This window comes from Tenrec ecaudatus, chromosome 13, assembly GCF_050624435.1.
Source record: "Tenrec ecaudatus isolate mTenEca1 chromosome 13, mTenEca1.hap1, whole genome shotgun sequence".
Lineage (NCBI taxonomy): Eukaryota > Metazoa > Chordata > Mammalia > Afrosoricida > Tenrecidae > Tenrec > Tenrec ecaudatus.
In genome coordinates this window covers 138,618,184-138,633,067 of record NC_134542.1, presented here as the reverse complement: position 1 = coordinate 138,633,067, position 14,884 = coordinate 138,618,184, and the positions used below count along the sequence as shown (strand labels likewise).

At 47.8% G+C, this 14,884-nt stretch overlaps 1 protein-coding gene across 2 annotated transcripts in view; it reads right to left on the bottom strand.

Annotated features, from left to right (window-relative positions):
- Positions 1-14,884, bottom strand: part of MGAT5 (alpha-1,6-mannosylglycoprotein 6-beta-N-acetylglucosaminyltransferase) — a 441,795-nt gene that overhangs the window by 342,124 nt on the left and 84,787 nt on the right. The window lies entirely within an intron of this gene.

Below are 14,884 nucleotides of genomic sequence, written 5' to 3'. Positions count from 1 at the left end.
CCTGGCCTTCCTCAGCGCTGTAAGACGTATGCCAAGGAAAAAGGAAGAGTCGGAGGCTGCCGTCGGGCACCCCGGCACACGCCTTTCTGAAGCCTTTCTCCAGCCAGCTGCTGCAGACAGAAAACAACACTTCTGGGAAGATGAGAACTTATCTCCAGACCCAGCACCCCAGTGGCCAGGGGGTCCTGCGGCCAAGAGCTGCACTTGCCCTGCAGCCAAGTGTCTGCCACGGGCCCTCTCTGTGTCTCCCCCTAGGCTGGAGCCAGGCCTGCCTTCCTCACCAGCTAGCCAGAGTCTTGACCCTGTGGGGAAAGGAGGTCTTTTCCCTGCCTTGGAAGAGGACACATAAGTGATTTCCATTCTTCTAAGTCTGTTTTAAAATTCTCTTTCTAAAAACACCAGTCCTTACCACTGTTCCTCTGCCTGAGCCCATTGAGGTAGCCACTGTGTCCATCCATCTTATTAAAAAGAGTTTCTCTTTGTACACTGCTCCTCCGCTCCACTAGCATGATGTCCTTCTCCAGGGACTGGTCACCCTTGACCACATGCCCATAGAACAGGAGACCAAGTCTTGTCATCCTTTTCCCTAAAGAGCATTCTGGCTCTGGTTCTTCCAAAACAGATTTTTTTTCCCCCTTTTGGCAGTCCATGGTACTTTCAGTATTCTTTGTCAGCACCAAAAAGGGAAAGATTAGAGAGATCGAAACACCACCTTCAGAAACTTATAGACCTTCATGGATGCTATGTTGAGAACTCATCCCTTCATATTTTGCGATTTTCGTTTAAGAATGAGTTTTATGATTTTGTAGCAGTTATTTTCTTCCTGACTCTCATACATACGAGTTAACCCACCAGTCAGTAGGGTTCTTGATGGCGTATTCATCTTTGTATCCCAAACCAGCCCTTGCTTGGTACCTGCCACAAAAGCACTCAATGGGGTAAACTAATGAATGAGCTTACTGAACTGTCTTACTCTCACTGTGAGAGTAGTTTTTAAATAGTTGAGAACTCAAAAGCAGTACCTACTACTTAAAAAAAAAATCTCTGTAAGCCAAACATACACGTTCCCCTTAAACTACTATATATTGGTATGTTAAAACTGCAACACAGCTTTAGGTGATAAGTGGAGAGAAGGGCTTGTGACACTTATGAGCAATCAACTGTTATTTATAGGAATTGAGCCTAATGGAAAAACAATTTTGCACCCCATGGAAAACTATGAGGTAGCTTCTTATGAAATCTGAACTGCTACATTTTTAATGTTTCTCTTTATTTGAAATAGACCACACACACACTAAACATGTTTTTAAAGGTGACCTTGGAGTGCAGTTCTACTAGAAATCTAGTCAAGAGTTGAAGACTATTTTTGTTGGTTTATTAAAATGTATGTATATGATTAATTTGATCTTTAGTTGATGATACATTACTTCTTGATAATAAAAAGCTCTCTCAGATGTTACATACTTTTTAACCTTAAGATATGCAGAAAAATTTTAACAGACACACCAATCTTATGCTAGTACGCATGGAGCAGAAACAGCAGACTAGAACTTTCTTTGTTTCAAAAACATGAGGGGAAAAAGCCTTGCAGACATACAGGATAGGTCATGAGTCACAATTCACAGGCAAGAAGATGTGGACTAGCTCAGTGCTCCACAGGAACTCCACTGCTGACTATTTGATGATTATCGTTTGCCACAGAAACAAGTGTCTAATCAAAAACAAAAGAATAATTCAGGCAATGAGAAAATTCAAGTTCCAGAGAATCCCATGACTACAGAGTTCAAGAGCAGCCCAGTCCCTATCTGATTAGTTGAGGGGTAAAGATATTGTGAATCCATGCGGATCTTAACATTTTACACTGGCATCCCGGAAGCAGCAGCTAGGTGTGTCTTGCTCTCCAGAGGCCCTGATCGGCATAAAAGGGTAAACCCTTAAACACTAGCTGAAAGACTGGCAGTTCTCATGCGTCCAGAGGCCCTCAGAAGAAAAGCTGACCTACCTCCTTCAGTAATTCACAGCCATTGAAGACCCTACAGAGTATACTTCTACTCTGATACGCATCCCGGTCTTCCAGAGCCAGAATTGACCCGATGGCAACTATTTTTAATGCCAGGCTCAGAGCATTTTAAAGTAGTGGACCACATACTCCAGACACCAAGTGGCCTTCTGGAGAACAAAACTCAGATGGCAGCATAACAAGGTCTCGTTCTCCCACTCCACTAAGATCTAAGCCAGTCTTCTCTAACACAGAACAAAGTGATCTTCACAAATAAACCCAATTATGGAAAGTAAGGCCATTAATTCAGTTCTTTCCAACACACATACACAGACCACCACCACCACCACCATACATCAAATACAGAAAAGATTACAGCCATTAAAAAAGATCCAGGGAAACTTTACAATGAGGCCCATTGAATGCAGTTACGTACTAAGAACTGAAAAATGGATGCGGCTAAAGGAAATCCGTTCCACAAGAGCTTACAGCGAGAGGAAACCTGGAGACATAAATCATAAAACCCTACCACGTCATGTCCCAGTAAGGAAGTATGCATAGGGGATCGTGGGAAATTTCTGACTTCTTGATCAAAGAGCTTGCATCTCTCCACCCCAGCCCTCACACACGCACACCCTAAAATTTCTAGGATCGTTTCTAAGAAATTATACTGTAACTGAAGTAGATTAAAAAGTTAGAACTGTTGCACATAATTCCCAGACAAAAATCAAGACTATTTCAGAACCTTTGAAAGTTAAGTACTTCCTCAGAGGAAATTCACACTTGAACCCTTGTCTGAGTCAAGTTCCGGACTCAATTCCCCTCTTGGGTGGGAAAATAAGGCACCATGAGTGTCGGGACCTGAAGGAATACAGATGTAGGTGGAAATATTCTAGAGTGCTTCAGTCCTAGAGGCTGCCCATCTCCACACCTGGCTCCAGTGCCAACTGTGTTCTGGAAATGTGAGCGCAGAGAACGGAGGAAGGAGAGCACAACTGAAATAGACCCTCCCTGTCCACTAACAGAACCAGCCAGCCAAAAAGACCAAAACCATCACTGCCCAGGAATCAATGTTCACTCCTAATGACCCCCTTTGGGTTTCACAGACTACAACGGTTTACCAGAGGGAAAAGCCCAGCCTTTCCTCCGACTGGTGGTTTCAAACTGCCAACCATGTGGATCGCAGCCCAATGCATAACCACTACACCTCCAAGGCCCCTATTCGAGACAGGCTTAATGGAAGAAATCGGGCATCAGATGCTGCTTAAATAACTGCATTCTCCAGGAAAAGCAGTCCCTGAAGCCCCGAAGGTGTATGGTTCTACTGTGAGGCTCACAGGGGCCACAAACTGATCTCCATCTCCCAGAAGAGAAGTCCTCCATTCTAAACCTCGCCCGGCACTTGTTTCTCAGCAAGCTGCACAAGTTCCGAGTCTGCAAGCAGGACGGTTGCTGCACGGTGCGGGCAGACGTCTTACTTTCAGGCACGAAACACTCGGGAAGAGGCAATGGGCACGGTGGGGGAAAGCGTGGCGGTCCGCTTCAGTTCAGATTATTTCCTGAAGAACAGCCTACTCTCGCCTAGATAGGGTTGCTACTAGTCAAAATTGCTGGGTGGCATCTGTTACTCTGTCACATGGTCAGTGGTAGACTTATTTGTCTTGTAAGAATCCCAGGTTCAAACGGCCAGCCAATGCCCCCTCAAGCATCGTTATCACCCATCTGTCACTGGAGGCTTGTGTGTTGCTATGATGTGGTACAGAGTTCACCAGACCTTTCAGACTCACACAGACCAGGTAGAAAGGTCTGGTGACTTACTTCCAAAATGCAGCCAATGAAAACCAAATGGATCACAGTGGCGTTAGCACCATGGGTCAGAAGCCAACTTACCAGCAGCTAACAATAACAATAGTAGCTACTGGCCCAGCTGTAGCTAGAGCGAAACATCGAGGATGTGCCTCTGTCAGAGGGAATAAGAGTATGAAAATCCAAAGACATGCAGAAATAACTGATCCAGTGGCTACGGGGTTACACAAACATCAGTCTCTAAAACCCTGAGATCAGAAAAACTAGATGATACCAGGCTACCCTACCGACGGCTCAGAAAGTTCCTAGATAGTAAGGGCAAGAAGTCTGGAACAGAACCTAAAATCATACACGAGATCAGGCTTACTGGTAAGACAGAGACTGGTGAGACACCATTTCCCCCTCTCCCTCCAAGACTAAGGCTCTTACCTAAGCAATAAAGGGTATTTCAGATGTAGAACTAAACTCACCTGTGTTAGAATACTCAGTATTAAAGGTAAAAAATGAAGCACTTACCTGAAACTAGAGTTCAGTGGTTTAGAAAAGGAGCAGGAATGGGAATAGAAAGCCCAGGGAGGCTGTGGGGTACGTGATGGTAAGTTGAGGGACTGTAATGAATGAGGTAAGTCAGAAGGAATATGAGTCGTTCAATGTAAAACTAGGACCTGCTCTGGAACGCTTCATCAAATCCACAATAAAAGGTTCAACAACACACCACAGAATGAGTCCCCCTCAAACTAATATCGACAAGGGTTCGGTTCTGCCTAACACCAAAGTAGAACGGTCTTTTAAAGCTCCCCCTGCAGCAGCTCTGAGACAATGCATACCTAAAACAATACATGCAATGAAATGAAGACGGGTCATAGGAAATCGTCCCCTACAGGCAATGCCACCGCTTTCTCCCTAAAACTGCAAGAGAACCAGGTGCAAATTGTCCAAGGCGGAGCTTCATGCCTGAGGTGCACAAAACAATTCAAGAGCAAGTCAAGGTCTTCCACAAATACTATTCATTAACCCAGGAGGCGGCAGGAGGTGGAGCAACACCATCGGCTACTGTGTCCAGTGGGAGATACATGGTTCAGATCAATTCTGAGCAGCAAGCAAAGGTATTTATACCATTTTCCTAACATTTGAGGCACAAAATGACAAGGACATAAATGCCTGCAGGAGGCATCCCAGCAGATAAAAGGGGACAGGAAAGAGGATCCAAAATGGAGCCCCAGTAGAAGCCAGTTTTCAGTAGAACTGATTGAGCATGGTCCTACAAGCTTTCAGAAATCTCAGCAAATTCTACTGGACCTCCACTAGAAACTCCCTGAAACTACAAGAATGTTGGGCATGTAAGAGAGGCGGTGGCTGCACATCCGCCTGAAGGCACTCAGCTCCACTTCCACGGGTCAGCAAGTCCACTTTCCCAATCGCGTGTTCAGAGGTGCCACACTCCGCAAACCAGCCTCCTGCACAAAGCACTCGTCTTAACTTGCCGTGTGGGTGGGAAGGCCATCACTCTGCTCGATCCTCTGGCTCTCGGTCCTGATAGGATGGAGGTTCACTGGTTAGGGATTGGCTTCAGAGGATGCACTCCCCTCCTGGCTCAGGCTGGTAATGAGATTCTCCTCCTGCATCTCAGGGGTCTCCTTTTATACACAGCAGGATACCACTCCAGGGAATCCTGTTCCTAATTACTCAGAGGAGAATCCTGCCAGCATCTCCCCTCACCTTCTTACAAGACCCATACAGGGTAAGGGTCTTTTGGTCTAAGTTAGAGTCTGGCTATAAGAGTCACATTAAATAATTCACTGGCCCTGCAGTAGTAGCACAAGCCATAACCTACTACTCCATAGGACTCATATTGAACCTGGTCTGACGCTGAAGTCTGGCAGGGGCAGAAGGGCTCTGGGGCATGTCCACACAGTCTGAGAACAAGGCCCGTAGCTGTCCAGACTCTTACATGGGAGACAGCCAATTGTTAGGTGCTGGGAGTTCCTTTATAAGACAGTCCCACTATAGGGTAGTCCCTTGGGATTGCTCCTATTGGGCCTCATAGCCAACAGGACTCTTCTTTTCCCAAGAAAAAATGCTGGGTTTTTTTCCTAATAGATTCTTTGTTCAGTGCCAAATAAATGGTATATACTAGTAGTGCACAAAGAAAGTGAAAGCATCAACCTATTACCTCCAACGAGAAGACCTAAAGATAGAGCTGGAGTTAAAGCTAGACCTAAGCCGAGAGAGAGAGAGAGAGAGAAGAGAGAAGAGAGAGAAAAGAGAGAGAGAACGCTACAGCTAGAGAGCTAGAACTAGAGATATATATTTGGGCTTCAAAAAGTTCATAGAACATTTCCATTAGTTTTTCAGTCAATTGTTTCATGAACTTTACAAAAATATTATGCTGGTTTTTTTTCTATGGCCTATTTTTATCTTTGAAGATGCCCTGGTGGTGTTATGGGCTGCTAACAATAAGGTCTGTGGTTCAAACTCACCAGTCGCTCTGCAGGAAAGAGCTAAACTGTTTGCTCCCATAAAGATTTATAGTCTCCGAGGTCCTAAATAGGGTTGCTATGAGTTGGAAGCAACTTAATGGCAGCGGGCTTTTATATTAGTTGTACCCATTTTCCAAGAGAATATGTTTTACAGCCATTTAAAATCTAACTAGCATCCCACTAGACAGACATAAACACCGCCAGCCACTTCTCAGAAGAAAGATGAGGCTTTTGACCCCCTTGAAGAGTTACAGCCCCGAGACTGTCCTGTACAGGGACAGCTCTACCCTTCCCTGTAGGGTCCCCAGGGGTCAGAGCCAACTCAACGACTGTGAGTTTGGACTATGTGTTGACCAAAAAGAGAAGCATGCTTGCACCCCATGTGCCCCCCAAGTTTTCATTACCCAATGTTACGGTCGTAAAAAGTGCCTGCCAGTGAGAGGGATCCATCGACTCCTGCTTAGTGAAAACCGTGACCCCCTTTAAGGAGCCCTGGTGGCCCAGTGGGCTAAGCGCCGGGATGCTAACCACAAGGCCGGCAGTGGAAAAACACCAGCTCCTCCATGGAGGGAAGGAGGGCGCTGTCTGCTCGGGCAGAGATGATCGGTGTCGGAAACCCACAGGGGCAGTCCTACGCTGCCTACAGGGTCCTGGGAGTTGGGATCAACTGGGTGGCAGGTGGGTTTTTTGTTTCCTTTTGTTGTGTTGTGCTGTGTTTGGGTTGTACTGGGGGTTAAGTGGTGGGCTGCTAACTACTGTATCAAAACCACCAGCTCCTCCCAGAGAGGAAAATAAACCTGTCTGCTCCTTAACGAGTTACAGTCTGGTAAACCTTGCACAGGCTAGCTATGCAACAGAATTTACCAGGTGGCAATGGGCTCTGGGTGGATCACACCTTGGACTCTATTCACTCACTCAACAAGCATCACCACACATAACACATGCAATCCTCTGCTCTGGAAGTGGACTGTTGACTGCCCAAGGGCTTACTCATCAAACCGCATCCTGGGTTCATTACCAGACACAGGGCAGTGCATGATTCAATGTGGTCCTTCTAGCAGTCTAACTGCCACCAAATGACCTTTCCTGCATGGGTCTGAGTAAGAACATGGAGGGACATACTGACAGGATGCACCTGTGAGTGACGGTGACCAGGCTTCACTGGATGTCAAGTGAGCCCTCCGAGAAGCAGCAGAGATCTCACCACCAGCAAGGACCAGGAGAGGAGCGCACGCCTAGTGCAGTTCACCTACTGGACCCAGAAGAGCGCTGTGACATTAGAGGAGTAACAGTAGAACCAGGAGCCAGAGTGATGGACTTTAGAGCCCAAGGAGCAAGTAAACCTGAGTGCTTTGGGGCAGGAGGCTGGCTACTGGAATGGGATACCTTTGCAAACATCATTAGGGGAGCAGAGCTGAGTCACAGAAGAGGAGCTAAGTGCCTTCAGGCTGCAGCACACTGGAGAGGGGTGCCTCTGGGCACTTAAATCAGGGGGCTGGGTTTGCTGACCCTGGGAACTTCAGCTGAGTGTCTTCAGGCAGAGGCTAGTGGCCAGGAGTGGCGTGCCCTCTGGGTTTTTATTAGCAGCCCTGAAGGAACTCTGTAATGCATCCTGAAGAACAGCTGTATCCTGAGCATGGCCCATTTGCATTACGCTCAGGTAACTGACTTAAAAAAACATTTAGTCATGAACATTGTTTGTGTGAACATGAAAAGTAGATAATACTATCTGAGTGACAGAACACGTGCCACGGATGTCACAACTTGTCTAGTTACACTAACCACTTGATAGGATTGGTCCACTGTCTTGCGCTGAGAGGGCAGTGAAGAGACGGGGAAGCGGATGTGCAAACAGTTTCCCAAGTGCTCTGCACCAAGTCAAGGCCAGCACTGCAGCCACTGCATCCTAATCAGATCTCCATAAGCCCTGTGGCAACTACTCCCCCACCGAAGTTCAGGGGTGCAGCACAAAAAGTCTAAGGAAAAGTGAAGATAGTTCCGGGTACAGCTCTAAGAGCATGAGCCAGTACTGTGACATTCCAGGACTGTGACATTCCAGTACATTCCTAGAGTACCAAAGGGAAAGAGTCGACGCGTTCGGTGGGTTGTTAACCAAACTTCCCACAGAAATCAGGGAGAACAGGAGGATGCGGTTACCATTCACTACTGATCCCCGAGAAGACCAAAGGAAAGATCTTACTGCAAGCCTATGAGTCACAGACCACTTTAGGCATGTGTGGCCAAATATCGTGGATGCAAACAGACTGCCGGTGCTTGACCAGAGAAGGCCAGAGAGGCAGTTTATGACCAACCAGCGTTCACAAGGAGCACCGAAGAATCACCTCCAAACTACACTTTGAGAGACACTAACTCAGAAATGCTGTCTCTGGTCATCATAGAAGATGACTACGTGATTCCAAAAGACACCTGAATTACCAGGAGGCTAACTAACGTGGTTCCGAAGGAAGAAAAGAGCACGCCAGGGAGGGTCCCCCACAAGATAAAGAGATGGACCTGGGCCTCCGCCTTGCATTCTGCTGCCCTAAAGACAACCCCTCCCCTCACCTCGAGTCAGTCCAAGAGCCATAGGCTGATTCAATACCCAGTTCCAAAGGCCAAAACTTTTACCTGAGGCAATGTACGTCAACTGCCAGTGACTAGAAAATGTCCATTTAATAACAAGAATAACCAAAATATTGCAAGTCCTTGCTATCTCAGACATAGTTCCCAAACCTCTTCCATTCATTACCTCACAGCCCTGGTGGTATACTGGTGATGCGTTGGGCTGCGATCAGCATGGTGGGCAGTTCAAAACCACTAGCAGGTCCTCAGGAGAGAGACTGCGCTTTCTACTCCCACAAGCAGTGAGTCTCAGAAACCCACAGGGGTGGCTGTGAGTCAGCACTGACTAGATGGAAGTGAGTTGGTTGGTGTTTGCAGCCTCACAAGGAAGCTACTATGTATAATTAATGCCCACTTGACAGATGAGGCCACTGAGGCACGGGGGGTAAGGGGCGTGTGCAAGGTCAAACAATGGAGAAGAGAGACTCAAAGCAAGCTCCTGTGGCCCCAGTGTCCACTCCCTAACCACAAGTGAGGGCCCAGAGGTCACTACTCTCTGCACTCCAGTCACTCGCCCCCAGGAAGGCCGCATGCCGATTTCTTTGGGGGAAGAATATGTGACAATTGTTTTGCTTGACTGCAACTTGGGAGAAGTAATTCTGAGAAAACAGTCCTGGGGGAGGTTAACTATCTCCCTCGAAGTCTTTTCCAACAAAAACACAAATTAACAGCTGGATGGCACTGGATATAAAGGAAAGTGACAAACTTCACAGCAATAAATGAATAGGCTGGCAGTTGTTCCTTTCCATCATCACCTCCTTCCGTCTAGGCAACCCCTCCCAGGCTGACACAAATCCTGCGTCTCCTCTATTGTTCCCTTGGATTTTTTCCCCCATTACTTAACCTCTATAGTGTTATTTTTTTTGTTTCTTTTTTTTTATTTAATCATTTTATTGGGGGCTCGTACAATTCTCATCACAATCCATACATACATCCATTGTGTCAAGAACATATGTACATGTGTTGCCATCATCATTCTCAAAACACCTGCCTTCTACTTGAGCCCTTAATATCTGCTGATTATTTTCCCCCTCCCTACCCACTGCCCCCTACCTCATGAACCCTTGATAATTCATAATTTATTATTATTTTGACATATATTACACTGTCCGATGTCTCCCCCTGCCTTCTCTGCTGTCCCCCCCCACAGGGAGGAGGCTATACATAGATTCATGTAATCAGTTCCCCCTTTCTACCCCACATTCTCTCCACCCTCCAGGCATCGCTGCTCTCACCACTGGTCCTGGAGGAGTCATCTGTCTTGGATTCCCTGTGTTTCCAGTTCCTATCTGTACCAGTGTACATCCTCTGGTCTAGCCAGATTTGTAAGGTAAAATTGGGATCATGATAGTGGGGGAAGCATTTAATGCTCCTGGAGTTGACATTGCAGTCTGCTGTCTGCGGCGTGTTTAACCCAGAAGCAGAACCCCCTGGCACACATATTGGCCTCAGCTGGCTGTCCCTCCATTTCACTCATAACTATTTGCGCACATACTGCGACAGGCTAGCATCCCAGGCACATGGGGCACTGCAGCAAACCTGCAATACATCCCTGCTTGCCCTCGGGATGCCCTCAGCGAGAGAGCGACCCCAATAAGAAACAGAGGGACTAAATCAAAGAGTGCCTGCGCACATGTGTGTACACTGTATGTCATGAAAGAGAATGCGAACTGGTATTAAAATAGGGAAAGAGTACGTGCAGATCTGGCGGAATACAAGGAGAGACTTACGTGGCTAGAGTGAAATTCATTATGGGGAGGGCAGCAGGAGAGGTCAGTCAGAGCGAGGAACCAGGTCATCCGATAGATCCCCTCTTGTCCATTCCCCAGGGTCTAGGCCTACACTGGGCAAGAGCCATGTCTTCTTAACTGGCATCTTGGCTTCTACTCTTGCTCCTGGACACCCAATTCTGCACACAAGCTGACTCACCTTTACAGAAGAGAAATCAGATGAGGTCACCCCTTGCTCGGCCACCCATCACAGTCAAAAGCCTGCCTCAACAGGACTCTTCCTGTTCCAGGGTAGCTCACCCAACTGCATCTCCGGCTCCACTTTGCTCCCCACGGGGCTTTCTGGCTTGTTCACGTGTGGGCCTGCCTCTGAGCCCCTACACATTCTTCCCTCTTCTTCTCCGCCCTGAACTCCTCTCCCTCCGGATACTGACTTGGATCTCGGCCACACCGCGCATACTGCCCCTTGTACCACCCAATCTAAAACAGCACCCAGCCAGCCACCTTCTATCCCAGCCCTTTATTCTGCATCTGACGTGTGATTAGCTCACTGCTCCCCCGGGTGCATCTTTAGTCACCACCTCTGTAATGCCCAGGGCCTGGAGCAGATCTGGGCACAGAATTACTGGCTGCCGTCAAGTCTGCTGCTCGTGGCCACCTAGTGCCTGTCAGGGAAGGCCTGTGCTCCACAAGTTTTCAATGGCTGCCTTTCTCACATGTAGACGGACAGGTCTTTCTGCCAACGTGCCTCTAGGTAGGGCAGGCTCAAACCTCCACCCTTTCGGTTAGCAACAGAGCATGTCTACTGTTTGCACCACCTAGGAACACCTGCTGGTAATCCAGGGGTCCTCAAGCCATGAACAGAGACAGCATGGCCCCAACTATCACGGGCTCTCAACAGGACACCAAGGAATCCAGGCAACAGAGAGCCCGTTATCTCACTGGGACTGGACAGAAAAGCAGGTGTGTGGGCAGGGATCTGTCTCAAAAGGATGCAGAAACATTTCTTGAAAGTCACATCACTGCCCTTTCCTGCAAAATTTGCTTTTCTCCTTGACTGTTTACTTGGCCACCCACTGGCACTTGCTGGTAGATAAGTGATTGCCAGAGATCTGAGGAGGGTAAAGAAGAAAAACTCCTAATTGGGAAAGTGCTACCCTGTTACTGCATTCATTGTTCTCAGAACTGGGAGGGCACACAAAGCAGAAAATCCACCACCTCTATGACATCATCTAGGGACCAGGTACCGAAATACAGGTAGACGCGTGCATCAAAAGGAATACAGAAATTAAATAAGAGATGTAGCCCAGAGAACTTTCCTTGGGCTGCTCAGTAATCATGCTAAAATGGCAATTAGTCCCACTAAAGGATGATAACTAACATTGCCTCCACATGGCCCACTTATATTTTAGGTTTCCTTTTTAGCTAATGCTTCCCTGCATCAGCAATCAGCAAAGTAATCAACATCAATGTCAAGCATCTTCCCTAAGATGCGCACACACTCATCAACACTTCGGCATACACACAGGCATTCCATTTGGAAACGGCGGGCAAGGGGCGGGTTTAGAGGGTCTCCTTTTGAATCCCAGGACATCCTGGGACTCTCTCACCCCTAACCAGAAGGCAACAGGATGAGGGTCTTCCCATACACTAAGACTCACCCCCCACAGGCCAACCTGGCCTGCTCCCTTCCAGACCTGTGCTGAGAGTCTTTGTCAGACACCAAGCCTGTGACAAAGAATCAGTGTGTCCCTGCCACCAGCTTCAGGTGACGTGAACATTATGGGTGGCTAATTCGAATATATGTTACCAGCATGACCTGGTGGAACATGTCCTAAGGATTGGGTCCAGCTCAGGATCTGGGATGTGGGCGGCATGCCCCAGTTAGGCACGAGGGACTCCGAGACATGTAAGAAACGCCTTGCGTCCAATGCAGGACGATCATGGAAGGTGTCCCTGGGAAGAATTCTGAAATAAGTTTTGAAGGAATACAAAGAAACTGAAGGAGGAGACCTCCCCAACGGGGCGTTTAGGACACAGCAGGTGCAGAGGCACCAGTGAACAGGGTGTCCCCGAGACATGGAGAAAGACAAGGCTTGGTGACCAGGGTCCTCAAATGTCACAGCAGGATTAGGGTGGATCAAGAGGTGATACTGATAAGCCTCAGCTCCAATTCCCATTTCAGGTGCAATTTCCTAACTGCTTTTAATTCCCAAGTAGAACCTCTTCTCTATCACGCTGGAGCCCAAACCAAAACCTTGCTGCTAGAGAGCCAATTCTGACTGACGGTGCCCATGTCTTACAGAGTAGCACTGCTAGGCAGAAATGTTTTTATGACAGCAGATCACCAGGTCTTTCTTCTGTGGCACCACTAGACGGGTTTGAGTCACTGGCCTTTATGTCAGTAGTCGAGCACAAAGCATTTGTGACACTCTGTAATCTCCCTTAGGAGCCAAAACACTGAAAATAGGGTTTAAGCAAAAAAAGACTGAGAAGTTGGGATGCCAATAAGTTTCGAGGCATAAGCATGTAAGATTCTACCCTGTTTTCCTTCCAGAAGAAGGTTAGACTCCAAGAGAGAAGAAAATACCTTTCACGGACCGAAAAACTTCAGTGAGCCAAGAGCAGCTTTCCTGAGACCAGCATCCTTGAGGTGACACCGTCGGAGGACTGTGTGCTTTCCTCCGTGACAACCGAGAGAAGCCGCACAGCCATGTCTTCCAGGCCCATGAGGCCGGCTGCTCACATCACACCTCCGTGGGAGCCGCATCACACTGCACGCTTGGCCGCCTTGGAGCATCGTGAATGAGCCAGCCCGGCAGCCCACCAAGGAGTCAGAGTACATATTCTCACCATGTCTGCTGGCTGCCAAAAAAGATGCTTTTAAAAATAATTGTCTTAAGTTAATTTAACTGTTGAAACTCCCCAAGGGCCTTCAAGCAGAGTATTGGATTTCCCTCTACTGTGAAGGGCAATTTGTAGATCTCTGTGTTCCAAACTTCAATGCTTAAGCATCCCACCCATGCAGTCCCTTTGGACAAGACATGCTTCCTACTTCCTACTCAGAAAACCGTATTCTGAATACAACACATGATGGAATAGGATTGACTGCACAGCAAAGCCATGGTTTCCAGCCCAAATCCAATTATCACCTTCTGTACAGTGTACCGGCTTACTGACCACACTTGAAACCTATAAGCAACTCTACCTTCAAATAAGCTTGCTTGCTCCAGTACACATACAAACTCCAATGTGATTCCCATACAATTATCTGCCTGGCAGATAAGATTCTAAAGGCCAACAAGTGATATTATAATTACGTTAGATGTTTTCTTCCATACAGGAACAAGCACAATAAAATCCACTGCGTGGAAGGCCAGTGTTTCCTGCAGTGAAGCCAGGCAGGAGATGGAGAATTTTTGTCAATTCACCACATCAGCACTGCCAGGCTTCAGAGTCCACGTCAGGGGTCTCCAGCCAGAATCAAAACAAAGAGATGGCCCGGAGCTCAGCCTTCTTTCTACGGGGCCTCCACACACAGAGCAGCCAGAGAGGTGGTGACCCTGGGGTAGGGTGGCGTGACGGTGACAAGAAGAGGGCACCAAACTGCGGCCATCAAGCTGACCCCGGTACGGAGTGGGCTGCTCCTCCTCCCCAGCACTGCGGGCGGCAGACCTGCTTGCCCCACCAAGGCCCTTCCATGGACAATCAAGGTTTGGTTTCCTGAACTGGATGTACTGGTTACGTAGGTGGCTTCAATTTATGACAATGCACCACATACCCCTAGGGTGTGTGCACTGGTTGGCTTGGAGAAGTCAATAAAATATGTGCAAAAGTTGAGGCGGACGGTAAAGTATATCCACTCTCTCCATGGCTGTGAGTTTCAATTGCATACAGCATTTTAAGGAGCCCCGTGTTGAGTGGACACGAACAAGAGCAACAGAAACAGTGCTCTGACTCATTCATCAAAGGATCTCAACCACGCAGACAGTGGTCTTATGTCACACGCGCTGGTACCAAGAGCAGGTCCCTATCTAAGCATTCCTTCCTCTCTACCTGACAACATTGCTTCCAGGAGCAATCCTGCCATAATCAATCATTGTCTTTCTCCATCCTGTGAGGAGCCCTCAAGGCAATGATGGGTACGCACTGGGCTGCTTGCTGCAAGGGCAGCGGCGGAAACCCACCAGTCACTCCAGTGGAGAGCGATGCGGCTTTCTACTCCAAGCAAGATTTACCACCTTAGA